The following is a 21229-nucleotide window of genomic DNA, read 5'->3' as shown; positions in this document are numbered from 1 at the left end:
CCCCCTCAGGGCTGTCACCCCATGGCTGCTGTCCCAGCCCTGCGCTGTGAGTGCTCCAGGAGCAGATTCTTCCCCCGTGACTCCTCAGATCCCAGAGCAGCTGCAGGAACCAGCAGCTGAGGTTTTGGGGTGTGTGTGAGCGCCTGGAACTGCCCTGTGGGTTTTCATCCCGGGTTTGGCAGTTGCTGTCTGACCACCCAGAGGCCTTTCCTCTCTTCTTGCAGCAGGAACAAGCAGTTGAGCACCTCATCCTGCCCTGTGTTCTCTCTGCCTTGCAACCTTCTTTTCGCATGGAGCCATGGGGGAATGCTGGTGTGTCCTCTATGGACACTGCAATGGCATGAGAAGGAAGCTTTGGCCATGGTATCATTCCCAAATATCAATTTCCAAATATCAAAGGCAGCCAGATAGCTCTCACACTCCCAAGTGCCTTTTACCAGTCTTCAGACCAACCTTGAGAAGACACTTAGAATGGTGTAAGTCAGCACAGTACTCCCTAACTCCCACCTGATAGAGGATCTTAGTAGGATATCAACCCCAACACTTCTCCTTGTTGCAGTTCCAAGAACTGTGGCCATACACTAAACTGCTTTCCTAGATTTCTTGTGCCCAAATGAGGCTCCTTTTACTAGCTGCCATGAGAGTTTCACTAAATGCCACCAAAATTCACAAAGCACCTAATGCTGGGCCTCGTGGCGATGGGTATAGAGTAGTTCTATTGATTTCATTGCATTTTCCCAGAGGATGATGCAGATCAGAGTTAAACCACAAGAAAGGAAAAGTTCATGATGGGTGTTATCCAGTCTTTTGAACTGAAGCTGAGTCGCAGCTGAGATAGGCAGCAGCATACCTGGTTCTGCAGGAGAAGGAAATGCAAAGCTGGCTCTAGCCCTGCCTTCCACCAAATTCACTCTCTATGGAAAGCATGAAATCACTGCTTCCCCTAGCAAGGAGGGATACTGTATATTATCTGTATATTACTGTATATTATCTAATTATAGCATGATCTAGGAAACAGGATTTCTGAGTTCCTCACCCTGCTGTGCCACTGCTGGATCTGAGGGAAAACATTGCCACATTCCTTTCCTCAGTTCATATACTGGGAAATAATACTGTGCTTTATATAAGATTTTATTTTCAAAGCACACACCACATCCGTGTGACACAGCACCATTACTTTGAGACAGGAGGCTGGAGCAGGAAACTTACCACCATCTCCCTTTGTGCTGTGAGCTAAGCTGGCAGGATCTGGTCTTCAGAGCTACCGAGCACCTCAAGTGGAAATCACCCCCTAGTCAAGGTGCCAAATAAACCAGAGAGTAAGACCACTGTGTATGTGCATTGAACTTGGAGGTACTCACACAAGATGAAGTGGAGGAGCAGATAGCATTGTGGTTAGCATTGTGGTTAGCATTGCCAAGGACTGGAGCAGGTCCCACCTGAGCAGAATATCCAGATGGTGTTGAAAATCATTGAGAAGGGTGTTTGGCAAAAAGAGGACATAGTGGCCATGTCTTCAGCTTTGAGAGCTTAACTGAGTTGTTCTGAATCTCTTCCTTGGTTACTTTGGTACTTTATGTGATCACAAGCTCAATGGACAGCACAGCTGATGGAGGGTTTTAGTTGTGCTGTACCCTCAGCACAAGCAAAGTGCATAAAGATGGGCAGTCATGGAGTACATGGAAGAACAGGCACCAGATCTGCCCTGGTGACAGATCAGGGGTGTGATTGCAAAGCTTTTCCATCCTGCAGAGTTGTGCTCTGCATGTGAATCTCTGCACAGGTAGGCATGTACTATGCACCTCTCTGAAAGTACCATCAGGATCTGTTGCTGATCCAGGCTGCCCAGGAGGCTGGATCTAAAGGAGCAGGAAACTGCAAAACTAAGGGCTTTTATTCTTTAGGTAGTCTGATTTTTAACTATGTAAATTCATAGGATTATATCCTGATGATCCAAACGCTCTGGGTATGGAATGAACACTGGAATTCCTTTCCAAAATAAATTCCCACACCAACTTGATCTTTCTTCTGCAGTTACCATACTGCATTTGTCCATTAAGCTTTATGTGTGTGCGTGTGCACATGAGAGTGCTATTGCATGTGGAGGAAAACGTGTGGCAACGTGAATGTGGGCAAGTGCCTGTGCATGAGAACATGTGCCATAGGCTTTGTGTGTGTATGTGTGAGAGAGGGCATATGCATGTCTACAGACTTGTGTTTCTGTGGGAGTATCTACGTGTGGGAACATGTGCATGTATGTAATTTTGTGCTTGTGTGGGAGAGAGGAAGGGAAAGCATGGTAAAGTTATTTGAACCTGTTTGAAGGTCGGGTCTCTCCCCAAGGTTATCTGCTTTTTTTCCCTTGAATCTGTAAAGTAATGGTATTCACACTCACTACTTGAGAAGTGTTTCTTTTTATAGCTCTTCCAGATGACAAATAATGCCTGTTTTTGAAGTCCTTTTTAAGTCATTGTTCCCTGGACGCAGATACCATGTTTGGGTGCAGGAGGGGAACAGAGCGCAGAGCTATTTCCCCTTTCTGTCTGCAGGGAGCTTTACTAGGACTAGTGAAATTCCAGGCAGGATCATCCAAGGGGCTGCAGACTCACAGCACATGAGCTGATAGGACACCCTCTCCTTCAAGCCCCGTGACATAGTGAGGGAGAAGCAGACACCCACCACGGTCCACTGTAGCTCTTCAGGTCTGGAGCAGGGAGGCTGTACAATCCTGCTGAAATCAGTGGCAATTTCCTGGAGTAAGCCTCCCGAGCTGAGAATGAGCCAAATCCAGCCTGGGTGAGTGCACAGGTGCCTGGATCAGAGCCACCCCTTGTTGGGGGCTGGGGTTGATGAAATTTTGCCCATCCTCAAATATTCCGGGTGCTGTTGCCCCCTGTGGGCAGTAGGAATGTGTGGGCAGAGTTTTCCCTGCTTCCCAGAGCAGTACAGCAAACCTCCTTCCCTGCTTCCCAGCAGACTCGCACAGTGCTGCAGGCACTGGATGATAATGTTCTCTCACCATAGTGGCAACCTTTGCTTTCTAAAATGAGCCCATTCTTCTTTGCCTTCCCTTCATCCTGAGAGTCTTTGTTGTTGTAGCAGCAACAGCCATTCCATGCCCAGAAATCGTTCTGTGATGTGTAAGCACAGGAGTGCGGCAGGAAACTGTTTGCCCAGGGACAGTCATGCACACTCCCATTGCTTGCTGTTGTAGTGGAGATTCAGGGTGACAGTGATCCCCATCTCTGGAGTCTGGCCACTGATTTACTGTCCTCCCTGCAGATGGGAAACTGAGCTTTTTCTGCTGGTCACATCCAGAGATGTGCTGGGAACTCAGTGTTGCCAGTGGCTATGATAGCAGTTTTCTGGAATATAAACTGAATGGGTGTCTCCAGGTTTGGGCCAGAGGGAATTGCAGATAACCCATAGAGGTGTTCAGCTTCATCTTGGGAAAAGCTCCAGGGAAACGGCTGGTGGGAAAAATAACGAGCACAGTGGAAAAACAGGGAACGGAGAAGGGGCAGGAAGGTTCAAGAAGTAATCCAGAAGAGGGCAGGGGGAAAGCTGGGTTGAATGGATAAACGGCCTGTGAGCAGGAAACGATATCTGACTTAATGTCTTAGTCAGACAGAAAAATTAGATGGTGTAAACTGATCCTTCCTGCAAGGGGTGCTGAACTTTTTTGGTGCCTTTAGAAGGCCATGTTTACCGTAAGTGCAGCTCGTGACCAGGCTCTGGAGGCTTTGGGGCAGGGGGGAAGGAGGGATTCATGGCCACGCACACACACACCTGCCTCCACGGGCAGCCCCGCGCAGTCACTGCTTTTTATTATTATTATAAGGTTGTACTTTGCTTTTTAACATAGAAATACAAAATATACATGCATATGGCTTATCAAAGATGATAACATTCACAGGTAAGGGAACATAAGTCCACTTTATAGCAATAAATTTTCTTCCCCACCCTTTTGGACTGATTAGCGGCTGCGTCTCACCTGAGCTTTCCAGAGTTTTCCTTTTAATTTTTCACCTGAATTGTTTTCTCCATTTTAGCTTCATTCATAGGGGTGGGTTTCTAAAAGTGCCTACAGGGATTTACAGTCATCGTTCCCACTGAGCCCCTGAAATCACAGTCAGGACTGAGATGCTCTCCTTAACTGCTGATTGCCACAGAGTTTAATAACAAGAGGCAAAGGCTACTTTATTTGCACCAGATTCTCATTGACCTGCAGGAAGTTACCCCAGTTCTGGTTTGCACATTCATAGCACAGTCTTAGGGAGGCTGAGGTTTAAAACCTAGAGCTCTTCTGCTAAAGAGAGGGTTTTAAAACCTGGCTGTATGAAGGGGTGCAAGTCTGCTGGCACAGTTTGATATGCAGCATTATAAAACCCAGTTTATCACTGCAAGCCATTGAACTGATAAACTGATTCAGTCCATGGAAAGGCACTGTGTCTCCAATAGCACCAAGCCAAATTTATTGGTGTTAGGGTACGATTGAAGTCAAACCTCTGCTTAATAGGTTACCAGTGGAGTTGCTACAGTAACTATCAGCTCAGTTCCAGAGTCAAATTTGCCTGGTTGAGCCTTGTTGGCATTTAGGTTGGTTCAGACAACTAGATTCTACTTTACCATTGCAAGTGGTCAGGAGTATGGCCAGGTACTGGGGAGAAGGGAACAGTAAGCTGTAGTAATTCAGCCATTTGAGATACTTTGTACATTTCTTTACCATACAGGCAATTCCCAAATTTTTCCTACAAATCTTCATGCCATCACTATAATACCTATTTTTCCAAGTGCATGATCCAAGTGTGGGAATTCAGATTACTCCATAAGGGTCCCAGAGGGAAACAGTCTAGTAACAGAATATAGGTAAGCAAACCCAAACCTCATAGTTTTCCCCTAAATCCACCATAGGGAATAGCTGTGTTTGTGAATCATGATCCAGGGCTTTGGAAAGTGAGATACATCCCTGAAAGTAGCTGGTTCAGTCATTGCTCAAAACACTTTGATACCACTTGGGACCTTTCCAGTAGTTCTGGTTAAGCAAGTGCTCAGCTACTCTTATAGCCTGTGGCTGCCATGTGCATTAGAGTCAAGTGAAGTATAAAGATATGAGACGCTTCCCACCTTAACTATCCTGTGTGACTTTGGCTGTATAAGTGTCCCAGCCATTTTACATCCAAGGACTATATCCTGATTGCTTTGGTGGAGTTTTGTACAAATTCAACTTCAGCACCTTCCCTGATGAATTAGAGCAAGGACTTTGGGACTGGGCCTGAGACCATTCGTGAGGTGTTTATAACAGCTGCTCCAGCACATGGAAGGAGCAAGACAGAGCTGGGGTTACCCAAGATTCTGCTTTCACCTTCTCCCAGGACTGAACACATGACACAGAGATCACACCAAAGCAGGTCCCTGGGTGTTCTGAGCATCCCTTCTGCCTGCGAACAGCTCTGGCAAACACATGCAGCAGTGCAGTGACCTTTGTATTTCCATAGGTGTCTCAGGTACAGCATGTTCTTGCTGTTGGAACAGGAAGGAGAGCTGCCTGGAACCAGACCAAAGCAGAGCCCAGGGAAGTCTGCACAGATTCCAGTACCCTCAGACTGAGAGCACTGAGGTGGCTGCTCCCAGTATGGCATTCCCAGGCGGAGCTAGGACTGGTTATGTAGAGCTACTTGGGTTTTCTACCCGAGCTCACCAATGACCTGTAGCTCCAAATACCAGAGCCTGGGATCCAGGACTGTTCTCTGTAGCAGCTTGTTTCCTGGTGGCAGACGTGTCTTTCACAAGGAAATGGACCTGTTAATGCCTATAGAACCGGATTCGGCTGGCAGATCTGGGTGGCAGAAATGCGTGGCAAAGTCAGAAGTCTGGGTCTGGGAACTGAGTGTGGGAGGGTAGGACAAGAGCTCTTATGAAGGATCATTTTCTGAAGGTGAGGAGGCTCTGCTGGTGCTGGTATCCTACTAGAGGACAAATGTTCCTTCCCTTTGATCTGTAGCCTGCTTCACCCTGTAGGATTTCCACAAGAGGATTTATCAGTCTGTACGTTTGTTAAGTTGAAGCCGGAAAGGGAAAATGGTCCCTTTAGTCTTTGCTAGTGGAAATTGCTCTGTATGGAAACCCAGAACACAATGAGAAATAAATAAATTGAAACCCAGAGCTGAGAAATAAACAATCCCTGTGGGAATAGTGTGATCACAGGAAAATAAGAACAATAAATTGCCCTTCTCTGAGGTTTCAGGGCTCTTTAAAAACATCAAATAAGTCTCACAGCTCCTTTTCAATGTGGTCATGATCTTTCCCCCATTTTACAGAGGAGGATGCTGAGGTACAGTGAGGAAAAAGCAGAAGCACCAGTTGCAGTATTAAAGTGTGTATGTGCCCTGCCCAGTGCAGTGCCTTTTAGAGACACCTGAGCTAGCTTGATATCAGAAGACTGCAGCTCTATTAGCACAGTGATCTGTCTGGTATAATTTTCCCCTGCTCGCTGTACTTACTCAGCAGTAGCTTGGGTATCTTCACCCAGCATTGTACTGCGCAGCGTCGTCATTCCTTGTAATCTGATTCGTATATTCCTAGAACCAGTGTGATTTTCTGGCTGACCTCTGTCACATCATGGGCTCAAGAATTGCCCAGCCTCTGTTCTTTAGCCTGGGAAGCATGTAGCAGAAAGCAGTCCTGCCCTGGTCTTAGCAATGAATCCAGGTGGGATTTGGCCATCTTTCCCATATCTTCACTTCTAGGTTCATTTTTGCAGTGAAAACATTCTGGATTCATTCTCTAATGTAGCTTCTGACTGATGCTTTTTGGCTTTACCATGCTTCTTAAAACTAAACATGGTCTTAGTAAGAGGTAAGAATATGAGAAGAACCTTCTGGAGAAGTGTGCGGCCATCCCTGAAACCAGAGGAAGGGGTGGTTCCTCGTGTTCCTTGGGACTGGCCTCTGGGGGTCACTGTGACTGCAGAGAAATGGGTTGGGTAGGGCAATAACCAGGCAGGAAGGAAAGCAAAACTTAAAGGTGACGTTTCCAAAAGGCAGTTCTGGTCTGGTCTGGACTGACACTGATTCTTTGTGTGCACCAGGGTCACTGTTCTCAACCAGGTTACAAACTGAGTCTTTCTGAGTCGCAGACTTTGACTGTTGAGGCAAGCAAGTCTCTCCTATGGTTGCAGAAGAAGGGTCTGAGCTCCTTAGAGGGCAGTGGTTTATAAGCAAAATAGCCATAAATACATCAGGCAATGGATTAGTAACTTGTGTGTGTGGGTGTAGTACATGTGCATACATATACATACAGACATGCATACACATGCAGTTCTCTCTCTGCCAAGCTTATGCTAAGTGGTATCATTGAAATAAACTGCCAGCAGAGTTAGGATCTTTGGGTGAAAGTGTATATGTTTGAAAATATAGCAATAACAAGATTTCCTTTGAACAGACCACTGTGTAAAGATAGAATTCCATTGCAGAGGCTCACCAAAGAATGGCTTGAATCAATCTGTGTGCTAAATCTGGTGGGACGAGTCTACAGAAGAGAATTTGATGGTGAACTTGTGCTAATTGCATTGCAACTGAAGGTTGCTTGCACACTTAAGAAATATGAAGTATATTAATTATCATTGACTGCTATAAAGCCTTTTTCACTGTGAGTTGGTTTCCATTGCTCTGGGGAGAAGAGAAGAGATAAATTTGGAGACATAGAGGGATAAACCGTATGACTAAGAATCCGCATTTTAGGCTCCCAGGTTACTTGGGAGCAGTGGCTTCCACTTTTGAGCACAGGTTACAGAGAAATGTTGGTCTCATTATAAAATCTCATGATTTCAAAGGAGAAGAAGATCCTGTGTGTGCTAGGGAAGAGGAGCATGCAAAGATGTGATGCAGAGATACAACATTTAAAAGGAGTAGTGAACATCTGTGGGCTTGATCCAAACGCCTCCTGAAGCTGATTAGACTCCTTCCCTAGACTTCAATGGGATCAGGCCCTTGATACTTCATAAGCACAGATAGATATTTAAAATTACTTCAGCAAGTTAAGATGCTGGAGAGATTGTCAACTTCCAGCAGTGGTGGTTAGATAGAGTAACACCATTCTCCTAAGAGATGCTACATCAAGATGATCAGGGAATTCTGTGCATTAAATAAATCCTCGGGCTTCAAGATAAGAACACGCTGCAGTTCCTTGCCGTATGCTTCAGACTAAAATTTCTTGCTAGCCCAGCTCAGATTCTCTTCCTTCTCCTTCCTGATAGGCTCCAGCTGAGCTCAGCTATTCCAGAGCTGGTTCTAAGCATATTAAGGAAAGCTCATGTCAGTGCCCACTGCAGTTTATTGTCAGTAATGTGAGCTACACAGGCACCCCCTTGTGCTGCTGTTACTCTCTGCTGGCTTCAGGGGATCTTGGCCAGTGCTCGGGCCTGCCCCTGTGCAGTAAAGAGCAGAAGAGGGACCCCAGTCTGCTCCTTGGAGGGGGGGACAGCTGCAAAAGCTCAGCCTCAACCCAACTGTGCTCAACCACAGAGCTCGGCTGTGTGGGAGATTTAATGTTGACTCCAGCAGGGAGCAGAGAAGTCTCCCCGGCAAGAGAAAAGTAGTAGTTTAGCCCAAAGTGAAGAGGAATCTTCTCATTCCGTTTGGATAGATGATTCTGACCAATTTTTGCAGCGCCCAACGCAATGTGTCCCTATTTTACATGGGTGAGGGAGAATGAGGCGAGGGCGGGGGTGCGGGAAGAGAAAGAGAAAGCAGTTAATTTGACTGAATAAAGATAAAAGAATGCAAGCACCACCGAGTTTGCTGTTTATCTGGACATTGTGTAATGTTGCGGAATCAGATGTGGCACTCTGGCTTTTGCACTGAAATGCCTAGGGAGAAACGGAATCTCAGAATCATAGAATACAGCAATAATGAGAGGGGGTTTTGGAGCCTTCCTGAGACCTTCTCTCCACAAGGCACCCACTTTGAAAGCCAATTCATGGCACTTTGGGTTTCCTAAGTAAGAGGAATTTTCTTTTGATCTGAGGAGTGAATTTCTGTTTTCACCCCACTGTAGGGCAAAAAAGGGCAGGGGAATGCCAGGAGGCTTGAACAGCCTGTCCCTACATATGGATGGCGATTTGGGAGAGGTGAGAGCCCAGACAGTCCAAAAAGACACTGTGAATTCATCCAAAGCTATTTGGCTCGGATGGAGGACTCTAGTTCAGAAACAAAGGAGAGAAGGGAAAGCTGCAGAGGTCGTAAGGAAGAGCGAAGCCCTGGGATTGCAGAAGGTCTGTGGGGTCCCGCCAGGTCTGGATTGATTAGTATTCAGTATTTATAATATCTCCATAATGGTAAAACAAAAGAAAACAAGCCCAGAGAATGCATTTTTAATCATCAATCATTGCTCTTTGTTTGTCATGAATGAGCGGCGAGGGGAAATAGTCTCCCATAATCACCTCCCTTCACATCTCCTGCCACACAGGCCTTGCTGGGTGTGCTAAAAGGGAAATAAATAAACAAGCAGCACATCTCAAAATAAATCCCAGAGACAGGGGTGCTACGTGGGTTATCAGACCCGCACACTGGGGTCTTGTTGGAGATACAAAGTGTGGGAAGGACATGTGAAAAGCAGGAGACAAAGACAAAGGCAAAACCTAGGGCACTGAATGCAAGAAAAAGGGATCTGAGTTACAGGGGGGCAGCAGGTGAAGGGGGAAGAAGCTTTTTGGAGACTGATCAGTGCTGACATAATCAGAATAAGGACTTCTCATGGGACATAGGACATGGGGATGGAAAGATTGAAAAGCCACCAAATGCAAAAGGATTTCAACCTTTTCAGTATCGGAGCATCACCTCATTTTAGGATTTCCACATGGAAAAAAATTCATTTTTTTCAAGGATAGCATTCGTGCTGCAGGAAATATTGAAAAGCCCAGAGTTTCTATTACGAGCCCCAAACCCCTATCTTATCAGGAACAGCACTATGCTGAACTTCTCCAATGGGATCCCTGCTTTGATCTTGCAGCAGTTCTCACAAGGCCTTTATTGTAGTCCCAAATGCCTCTTGGGAGGAAGGGAAACATAATTCTCTCTTAATAAGTGAGATAACAGGCTGCTGGGAGGGTAAGGCCCAAATTTCCTAAAGCAGGGCTGGTGCCTCCACACCCACTCGCTGTGTTCAGCTCAGTGTTCTCAGAGCCACCGGAGCCTGGAGCCATCAGGACAGTCTGTAAGGAACAGCCATGCTCCATCTGAACCCTATTGAAAAATAATAAAAAGGTAATGACTTTGTCATTACTGGACATGGCTTTGTCTGTTGGCGAGGGGGGAGGAAGGGGAGGGTTGCTGCATTCGGGCTATAAATAATGTTTCCCATTATCCTGTGCAGTTCTTGTGCATTCCTTGTGCAGTCCTTGGTTTGCCTTCATCTCCCCTGGTCAGCCTATGGAGCCCCCAGTGCCATACAACAGGTTGGCACATGGTGCAGGAGATAGAGGGCCAAGTGAGTCCGTGTGCCCCAGTGCCAGTATGACCACAAAGACACTGATGGAGGCAGAGATAATGAAGTGAGCTCCTCTTGCCCAGGACAAGGGTGTGGGGTGACAAATGGGAGCAAGTGTCAGGCAGGAACACATATTGGAAGGGATCAAACTTCAAAATGTCCATAGATAAATGCGCCTTGATAAAAGCTTTCTGTGGTGCCTGAGAGATGGAGCGTGGAAGGGTTATCATCTCAGAGTTAACTCGGCTTTACACACTTAAACCCAAGCAGCTCAGCTGCTTAGGAGCAGCTCCTTAAGCAATTGAAAACTTGCTTACAAAGCCTGACTTTGAAGAAGTTTAAACCATTTATTAAAAGACCAAACTGAATTGCAGTATGTCTGTCTTTAACCAAAATCAGGGCACTCACCAATGGTTGGGCTGTTTAGTTAAAGACGCTCAAAATTGCCCATCTCAGCATAGTAGATGAAGTTTACTGGTGAAATGAGGATGGGAGGGACCTGAAGAACTATTGTGACTTGGGAGCCATCTGGAAAATAGCAGCGTTTAAACTAAAGGTGTGTTTTTAAGTCAATGGCCCGAAATGTAGATGCCTACGAGGATATTTTTAAGACTGCATTTATATAACTAGCTTGATATAATTAAGAACTGATTTAAGCTCAAACAAAATAACTCCCTCTTGCACCCAAATTGGAGTCTCCACACTGAGAATTGCATCTGTTGAACTAAATTAGTCAGAAAATCAGGGCAGCTTTAAGCTGTAAACAGACCTAGAGCTGTGGAGGATATTCCAGTTCTGTGTCCGGCTCTGCCACTGATTCACTGTGTCCCTAGGCAAGACTCTTAAGTTTTCCATCTGTAAAGTGTAATAAAGCCTGTGTAGGTGCCAGGTGATGTAGAGCTTAATTAATTAGTAAATTAATATAATGAACTCTAACTTGGAGGTCTGTATCAGCACAAATGAATTGTTAATATAAATTTTTATTATTTATTGCTATTTAGTTGATTATTTTCTAACAGGGGCAGGCAATTACAAACTCACAACTTCACACCTGAATTCCAAGTTTATTATTGTTCCTGCTTATTTATTTTTGTTTTCTTCTGCATTCATTCACTGCCTTTTGTAGCCTCTCTTAGGACTAAGCCCCAAAGCAGTGGATATTGTACCTAGACACAAAGAATAGTGAACTCACTGGGAAACTCTGGGACAAAACTGGGGTTAAATGCCACATAGTTCTTGCTAAATGCCAAGTCTTTTGCTTGAAGCTTTATACAGATTTAAGGCAGATAAAAAAAGATAAGGACAGACTGTGAGCAGCGCACATACTTGTCTATCCTCATTTATATTATTTTACATTAGATATTAGGCAGAAGCTCTTCCCTGTGAGGGTGCTGAGGCGCTGGCACAGGGTGCCCAGAGAAGCTGTGGCTGCCCCATCCCTGGCAGTGTTCAAGGCCAGGTTGGACACAGGGGCTTGGAGCAAGCTGCTCTAGTGGAAGGGGTCCCTGCCCATGGCAGGGGGCTGGAACTGGATGAGCTTTAAGGTCCCTTCAACCCAAACCATGATTTGATTCTATGATTCTATAATGGTTCCATGATTTACACCAGCCAAAAATAAGTATCAGGCTGCACACCTATAATTTGCCCCATGCAGTTTCGTATTTTTATTGTACACTTACGCACTGATACTCATTATGTATATTTCTAAACACAAGTTTGAAGTGTCAAAACACAGGGCCTGATCCTTTTCAATACAGAGCAGTCTTGCCACGCTGCTGTCAGTGTGAGGCAATGCTTGAACAGGGGTACAACAGGGATCCAGTCAACCTCCTCCTTCTTCTCAAGTGTGCACAGGCAAAGAGTTGCCTGTGAGAAAATGGCACTTGACAAACAATGACCACATGATGTTCTGTGATTACTTGTGCCACTCTTATGATAAAAAATGAAAGCAGATAATATTATACCTGCAACTGAAAAAATGCCTCCTCCTCCTTTGCAATTACTTTGTATTTTCCATTACGAAACTAAGTAAATCCATAGGATTTTTCTTAGTGCGTCTCTGAGTGCTTTCTTCATTCTTCCAGTGAGTTGTGAAGGAGGATGAGAGGTCCTGGACAGCACCTTGCTCTGGGCTTGGTTTGGAAAATGTTCCTTGTGATGCCTGATGGCCACTGGGTAGTCCATGTGGAATAGCTGACTGTTTCAGCCCAGTTTGGTAGACTGGTCAGCCTAGACCTCAGCCTGCTTCTCACTTACCAGAGATTAAGTGCCTCTTTGAGGAATGGATGTGGCATGTAGGCCTATGTGAAGAGTGTCATCTGGTCTGATGGTTGGGAACAGGACATCTAGGCCTGATTCTCTATTGCCCCATGCCTCCAAGCAACAGGGAACCCCTTTTGCAGTTCTTCATCTTCCCCTCCAACAACCAGCAGTAGCCAAGTCACAGCAAGGTGAGCTGAGGACAGAGGCTGAGCCCTCAGCATGTATTACTCTGCTTCCTCATTTCAATCCAGGCCCTTCTTGTGTTATTTTAGCATAATTTTTCTTGTGTGAGTAAGGTTTTAAGGGTACATAATGTTTTCTCAGGCTGCACTTGCACACTTTAGCCAGATGGAGCGTGCTCTGGGGTACCTGCTGAGTGCCAATAAAGCACATCCACGTCTAGACCACAGCAAAGGCATAGCTGTACCAGCAGCTGTCCTGCCATCAGTCTAAATATTGTATTCACTTGTATTCTGTGTGGCTTGTACCACCTCATCATGCTCATATCTCACTACTGCCCAGAGCTCAGAAGAGATGTGACAGACACATCTCCATGTCCTTGCACCCCATAGGTAATGGCAGCGTGTCTCCACAGGCTGCAACCACACCACCGCAGTGTGGAAATAAGAGGACCCTGGGCAAGATGGGGAAGCATTCACACAGTGAGAGGAAATTGCGGATTTAACCAAGAGTTGTGGACAGCAGACATAGAGGACGACCTAAGAATGAGTTTGGAGGTTGTTATTGCTAATTGCTGAGTGATAAATAGCATGAAGGGTGTCCTGCAATTTCAGTCCATGGAAATTTATTTGAAATATGTAGCTTAATACAACCAATATCTTATGGGCAGTAAGCCTGCAGTGAGCAGGATGTCCTCTTCCCAAGGGCAGCAGCTAATGGTGTAGCTCCATGCTATGCTGGCTGAAAAAAGACTGGGAATAGATGAAACCTGTTTGGAGGTGGAGGAGCACGTGGAATCTGAGCTGCCAATGGTCTTGTGCAACTGGACTGTTTGTTTGTCAAATGTTCAGGCAAGCAGGAAATAGCAAAGATGGGAACCATATCTGTGTAAGGTCTTTAGTATTTGCTGGGTTTAGTAAATGCTGGTAAAGAAAACCACAGGGGGAAAGGGAATGACAGTGATACCAAGGCTCCTTTTGGATTTTTTTTCCACTATTGTGTTGTATACATAAAAAGGAGCAAACCCAAGAGACATTTTGGTTACAGGTCTTTGGTTAAAAGGTCTTTAATCCCAATGAGAGATGTAGTCTGGTTCAGGTCAAATCCTGAGCAGTGGGCAAGGAACCCCCAATGGCAAGAAAACTGGATCTGTATTGAAGTGTCCTACTCCCAGGTACATCTCAGCTTCTGTTAGAGAAGGTTTATTGTTGGATTTTCCAGTGGTGTTAAAACATGCCATAGGTTTGTTGAGAAGGGAACTTGTATTTCAGAGGAAACCTGAATGAAACTGGGTATAACCAGAAAAAGGCTCTTGAGACCAATGGCCATATTGCTCCTCTCTTAGTCTTTCTGTGCTTGAGACCCACTTTTATGACAGATGCAGATGCCAGCACTTATGGTTTGGGGGCAGTATTGACACAAGAACACAAAGGACTTGTGAGGGTGGTGCCTTATTACAACACTAAATTAGCTGGAGAGAGATTACTGCACCACTTAAAAGGAACTCCTGCAATGGTTAAATCTATAGAACATTTTCATCCACGGTTCAACACGGAAGTAAAATTGCTTTGGGTTGATGACAGGAAGATGCTGCATAAATAGTTAAGTATGCATCATTTGCAATTTGCTAAATTATTTTCTTTCTATCTGGAACGGGCTGTGTAAGGTATCATTACCTCATGTTCTATCTGACTGGGGAGCCAGGCGCGCTGGGGCCTGGACTGGGAGCTCCTATGGCCAACCTCAGGTGCACTGAATGAATGGGGCTTTGCACAAAGGCTCTTCAGAAAGCAGGGACTATGAAGTCAAAAGACCCCGTTAAGCATGCAGAATGGAGCTCTAAAACACAGGCACAGAGAGCTTTCGGGCAAGGTGTGGTTTGGAAGGAGGCTTGAAGCTGTTGTCAGTTTGTAGGGTGTCTGAGCCTCATGCCACATGCAGGGGAGCACAGGCACGAGAGCTCTTTGGTGATGAACAGCATGGCCTCAAACCCACTTGACTGTCCCCAAGTTCTCCTCCTAACTAGGGCAACTTGACAGCACTTCGGAATGAGCCGACTTCCAAGCAGAAGGAAGACCATTGAGTCTGTGTTCAGCACCCCAGATGAGAGAAATGCAAAAAAGTGAACCAGAGAAAATAATAAGAAGTAAATGCAATTAAAAGTAACGATGCAGATTTAATTAAAGGGCCCTATTCTCCCAACCCTTCATTCTTCAGGGATGCCTCATAAGCAAGAATTCATAGCCTGGGACCTGCTCTTTTATACATTTGTACCAGAAGTCGGGACATTTACTTTTGGAAACACATGGGCTTTAACCTGGCACAGTCTCTCCAGCATACAAATGCAAGAAGTTTGGTCTTTTTATTTTCAGCGATTTATAAATACTTGCCACAGTTGTTATAACAGTCTCACACAGTCTTATTTACTTTAATTATCCCATTTTCACCCCCATTTTCCTGCTTTCTTGCTGTGAGCAGGTAAAAATAAATAACTAGAGAATGACAAATACCAAGCAATATTCAAATAAACAAAAGCCCAGATTCTACAGATACAGACACTTGAAACACTCGGAGTATTTCCAAAGAAATACATCTCTCCACTGTAAATTCAGCCTGGTGAGGAAAAGCCTGGTCTTTACAGGGACCTAAATATTTAACTCAATAGACGTACATTGCTAAACTTGCCTGTTCAAAATCCATGAGTCAGGCTCCCCCCCTTCCCCAAGCTGCCAAATTGCAGGATTTTCTCCAAAGCGATTAAAAATCCATTTCTTTGGAAGTTTCTTCTTTGTCTTCTGGCTTGGGAGGCTTTGGGGAGCACTAGGCCACATTTCCAAGCTTCCTTGTGTAAACACAAGTGCTCCAAACATGTCATTCCAGGAGCTGGGGATCAAAGGAGAACACCAAATATTGGAAGACTCACAATAAAAGCTCAAGAGCTGGCAGCGGTCCTGCAAACACTCATGTATGTGAGTCACTTTTACTCACATGAGTAGTCACATCGAAATCAGAGGAATTAGTCTATTATTATTAATTATTGTTATTATTTATGTGTGTGGCAATAGCACGTAGGAGCTGTGATCACCAAGCAGGGCTCCATTGTGCAAGGCACTGACAAATCCAGAGCAAACCCCTAGTTTCTGCCCCAAAGACCTTACGGTGTGAGCATCGGACAAGAGGCAACAGGTGGAGACAGACACGGACAGGGAAGCGCAGGGAAGAGTGAGGCATTCCTGCAAGGAGTTCTGTGTGGGTGTGCTGACGCAGAGCTCCTGCTCCCAGCGACTGAAGGTATTCAGGAGTTTACAGGTTTGCAGAGCTCAGGCCTAGGGCCCAAATCCTGCAAGCCCTGGGATGCAGGCAGGGGTTCACCTGCACCCAGTCCCGCAGGATTAAGTTACACAGGGATCAGGGAAAGGGTCTCTGTGGGTGGTTTTGCGAACCACCACCCCAGGATGCACACAGGTACCTATAACATACACTGACTGTCACGGGAAGATGAAAGCTGAGCAATGAAAGCTAGAGCTGGGGAAAGTTTCTTAACATAGAAGAGTGATGCCTGCCTGCTGGAAATTCAGGTGCATGCAGAGAGGCATGGAAATTCAGGGCGACCCTCAGTGCTGATCCTACAAAGGCATCCTCCAAACCAGCCTGGCCCACGAGGCTGCCTGTAGCTTGTGTGTCTGTTCCTTGACATTTGCTCTAGGATCCAGACCTGCAAAAGTCAGTGCCGTGCATAAATACCAGCAAAGCGAGTACTGCAGGCAGCCAAACCGAGAAATAGTGCAGTTGTAGATGCAGTGAGACAGTGCTTAGCTCTAAACAGGAGTGAAATCCAGACTAAGAACATAAGTAAAAGTAATGAAGTTTAGAAGTTTGTACAATAGCAACTGAAAATTATGCCTAGGAAACCGACCGGAGAATAAAGAAACACTCGCAGCCTGGATACTCGTGATCCCCGTTGAGTTTGGTGGCAGGGAGCTGAGGTGAGCAGAGGTCACCGGCCTGCAAAATAGAGCATTTTATAACACTTCCAGTGCCTCGCTGGGCAGAGGCACCGCCTGGCGCAGGGACAGGGCAGGAGGTAGGAAAGTGCCCGCTGGGGCTGGGAAATGGGGACACTTCCTCGCCTTTTCCCCTTGCCAGGGGAGGGCGATCCGGTCCGGGTTTTGCAGTCGCCTCTCCCTTGCCTGCCTGCCCTGCCTGCCTGGAGACCGAGTCCGCTCCGTGCCCGCTCCCTCCCCGCCGCTCCCCCCTTTCCCCTCCGCGGGCGGGCCGGGGCAGGCGGCGGCGTGCTCCAGGCCGGGTTTTGCGCGCGGCCCGCCCTCCTGTTAGAAATAGGAAAATTCAATAATCAAAGCAAAGGGGAGCGCGAGGAGGAAAAATCCGGGATCAGGGCAAGTTTGATGGCGCATGCGCGCTGCAGCCTGCATCCCAAACACACACACATTTCCCTTGACTTGGAAAGTCACCCAAAGCAGCCCCAAGTGCAGGTAAGCCCGTCCGCTCCCGCCCGGCCACGGCCCCGCACCGGCAGCCCCGGCTCGGTGGCACCGGGGACCGCGCCGTTGCGCGGGCGGGCGGCGCTGCCCGGCAGGTGGGCACCGCGCTCCGCGCCCGGCTCCCGGGGGCAGCGCCCAGCCTCCGCGGGCACCGGCCGGCAAGCGGGGGCCGGCGGCGCCCGGACCGGCTCCGCGGGAGGCGGGCGGCGGCGGCCCGGGGGAGGGGGGGGGGGGTGTGCCGCGGCGGCGGGGGGCCGGCGGGGCAGCGCCGTGCGCGCTCGGCGGTGGAGTCGGGGCCGCGGAGGTGCCCGTCAATTTGCAGGACTTTGGCAGGAGCCCCGGCAGGCGCCGGGGGAACACGTGTTCCCGCTCCGCGCCCGGCGCAGGTAACCGCAGCCCCGCCGCTCCGCACTGCCCGGGGGTCCCGGCGCGGCCGGGCGCAGGCACCGGGGCAGGGGAGAGGAGGGGAGGGAGGACACACGGCGGCAAAGTTGGGCGAGCGGCGGCGGGAGCGCCTGGCGGGCAGGGCCGGGTGCCGGCGGGGCGAGCCGGGACGGAGAACTTTCTGCAAAGTGGCCGGGCCGGGGCCGGCAGCGCTTGGCCCGCAGCGGAACGGCCGCAGCCCCCCGGCAGGGACGGGGCGGCAGGGGCCGCGGCGGCTGGGAGCGCGGCTCGGGGCAGCCGGTGCCCGGCCCCCCGGGCGAAGCAGCAGGTTATTTTTACCCGGTGGCATTTGCAGAATGCGCAGCTGATTTGCCATCCGGAGCCAGGAAGTTTCCCCCCTCCGCCTCCTTCCCCTTCTCGCCCCCTTTTTCCCCCCTTTCCCCCCGTGCGCGGCGGGGCAGCGGCGGGCGGGGGGCGGCCGCCCGGGGCCGGGGCGGCGGCGGGCGGGGGGTGCGGGCCGGGGCTCCCCGGGGAGCCGCTGCCCGCCTTGGAGGCTCTGAGGACGGGGAACAGGTGTCCGAGCCGTCACTCACAGACGGGCCAGCGGGGGGGGGCAGGCGGGGAGCGGCCCCGGGCCGGACCCCGAGCGCCGGTCCGGCGAAGCGGGCGCTGCCGGGGGCTCGGCCGGGGCAGCGAGCGAGCTGTCAAGAGGCTCGGTCGGGCGTTGGGGCCGGCGCTGCCGCTCGCCCCGGGGCCGGACTACTTCTCGGGCAAACTTTGCGGGGTTTGGGTCGCGGCTGGAGGCGGCTCCGAACCGCGGCGGCTTCGAGCGATCGGCCCGAACGCTCCGGCCCCTTCGGGCTGCGAAGGGGAAACTTTTCCGGAGCGGCACGGCCACGGTGTGCGTGCCCCCTCCTGCCCGCTGCGGCGGCTCCCTGCAAGAGGAGCTGTCCCTCCCCAAACTTCACTGATGGATTTATTTCCTCTATTGATTTGCTGACTCTTAGCGTGGAATAATTTCTTGCGGAGGTTTTGGACTTCTCCTTTCCACAAGTCCTGCCTGCTTCCCACCAACCCTTTATCTGTGTGTCGCTGCCACCTTGTTCGCTGCCCTAAAGGTGCTTTGGCAGAGTTTATGGGGGAATATTGTTGAACTTCAGTAATCAAGTTTCCAGATCTTATGCCTCCTGTTTAATTTATTAGACTAGTTATTTATTCTGTTGATGATAATCTGTTGCTGGTTTCTATGGAGATGTTAAACTGATCTCTTTCAGAAATCAAACTCCATATGCACTAAAACGTTTAAAGGAGCAGCGTCCCCTTTTGTTTTCAGACTTTGTACCTTTTCAGTGCTTTTATTGGGCTTCTGTATATTTTATATATTAAAGCCTGAAGTTGAAGCTTTGTGCAAGACAGAGCTTATTATGGCTAACAGAAAGTCAGGGCTTTGATCCTTTTTTTTTTGCATCATCATTTAAAACAGATCATTTTTCCCCCCTCATCACACAAGATAGCAGAACCCTTTCAAGATCAAAGAGTCCAGCTAAAAACTATTGTTAAAAAAAAATAGAAAAAGAGGCAGTTAAATTAGGGGGATGTTTCCTTAATCTGCTTATTTTGTACTAAAGGTTTTCTCTGTTTTTTGAGCAATGAAAACAACAACAACAACAAGAGAAACTTGTGGCAACTCCATTGTTATTTTTATACCTCCCAAGTTCTTTTTAATGTTAAAATAAGTTCAAAGTCAAATATCTCTAAAGATAAAGTGCTTGTTAGGGTGTTTTTATTACTTGGCTTCTAAATGTGGAAGGTCAGAATCCAGAAAGCCACCGCATTAGAGAAGGTTTTAATAGTCTTTGTCTCATCTTAATGAGAGAGCAGTCTAAAAAACATTTTCCCCGCAACATTTAGAAATGATTTCAAAGAAGTCTCCGTGCATCCAACTCGGTTTTCATTATTCCTTAACTTATCCATGGCAGGATTACATGGGGTTCAGCGTAATAGCACTTTCTAACAAGTCATTGAGGGGAGAGAAGGAATTATTATTGGGGGTTTGTGCTTCAAGCTGGCAAACTCCTGCTCAGCTGCTGTGGGCAGGAGGCTGGCTCTCGGGGCACACCAGTGGTGGGGTTTTGCTCATCCTCTGGAGGGAAGTTAAAGGGTTTGCAAAGAAAATACTCTCAGCACGATGCGCGTTGAACACGGTTCAGCTCCCTTCTTGCACTTTCTCTTAGTGTACCTGCAAAATGTTGCCACCCCCTAAAACAGAGACGTTTTTCCTCTTGCTGCGCTGCTGTACTAAGCTTAACAATAAAAGGATATCTATAGGATGTAGTGCACATAACCCTTATAGCTCATATATGTTGGGGGGTGTGTGCGTAAATATATTTCTAGTTCACATAGATGCCCATATATACACCTACACGTAGATGGGGAACACCTTGGTGGTTATAATCTATCCATACTGGACTTTATCTTTTTTCCTTGTTTAATTTTTCTTCTTTATTTTTCACCTTTTTTTTTTAATTCACAGTGAGATGAGACATTTAAAATTTTTTAATTTTTGGTAAATATTCAGTTTATTTGTATGATCTAAACGCCAAACAGAATTGACTGTGACAAGTAAAAAGAGGAGGGGGGTGTGTGTGTGAAAAGGAAACACTATGGCTTTAAACTCAGGAGTTTGCATATTCTCCTTGTATCTTTCCCCTTTGCTAATTATTGTGTTGTTTTCAGAGCAAATATGTCATATCCATGGCGACCAGGCAGGTTTATTGTCTTTCAGAAGCAATAGCTCACATAAGTAATTAATGACTTCTTTTTTTTTCCTCTGGCTTAGGTTAAACAGATCATTCAAGGAAAGTCATATCTCTCTCTCCCTCTCCCTCCTCTTCTTTTTTTTTTTTTTTTTTTTAGCCCAGTGACATAAGAACATGAGTTAGAACAAGAAAATACTTTAACCAAGAAGTCAACAGCTTATTTTTTCTTCATTTCTTTTTAAAAGCGCCAAGTGTCAGCTTTCCCCACACATGACATTGTCATTCTGGCAGTTTCAGAGCGAAGCCTTGGTACAGGGAAAAGCCCCTGCAAGCTGGAGTTCAGTTGGTGTGTGCAGCTGGGCAAAGTGTGTGCGAGTGGCTTGGGGGTCTCTTGGTGTTGTTCTTGCTGAAGGGTTTTGCTGTGTACTGGGAAAAAGCTTTTCCCTCTCTATCTCCCCCCCCCTTTCTATCTGTATTAAAATCAGTATTAAAATAAAGGTGTGTTTTTGTATCTTGCAGATTGCAATTCAAACAGTTTCCAGGAAAGAATTAGTAATTCATTTTTATATACAGCATATATACACACACGCTTGAGCTCCACCCAAAACAATCAAGCTGGCTGGAAAAAAAAAACCCTGATTTCCTTTTTCTTTT

General features: G+C 47.3%; 1 protein-coding gene across 5 annotated transcripts in view; it reads left to right on the top strand.

Moving 5' to 3' along the window:
* The window catches only part of CASZ1 (castor zinc finger 1), a 281496-nt gene that overhangs the window by 66394 nt on the left and 193873 nt on the right, over positions 1–21229 (top strand). For 3 of the 5 annotated variants that reach the window (XM_062604795.1, XM_062604829.1, XM_062604785.1), the window contains exon 1: positions 17240–17423. The exons of 1 other annotated variant lie outside the window; for it this stretch is intronic. The gene's annotated coding sequence lies outside the window, so the exon portion shown is untranslated. Of the gene's footprint in view, positions 1–17239; positions 17424–17691; positions 17819–21229 lie in introns of those variants that run through there. One more of the 5 variants, XM_062604820.1, reaches the window with a different exon arrangement.

Source organism: Pezoporus occidentalis, unplaced genomic scaffold (genome assembly GCF_034315485.1).
Source record: "Pezoporus occidentalis ecotype Australia unplaced genomic scaffold, CSIRO_AGI_Poc_V1 ctg119, whole genome shotgun sequence".
NCBI lineage: Eukaryota > Metazoa > Chordata > Aves > Psittaciformes > Psittacidae > Pezoporus > Pezoporus occidentalis.
Note: the sequence above shows the minus strand (reverse complement) of the source record. Positions and strands in the feature narration are given on the sequence as shown.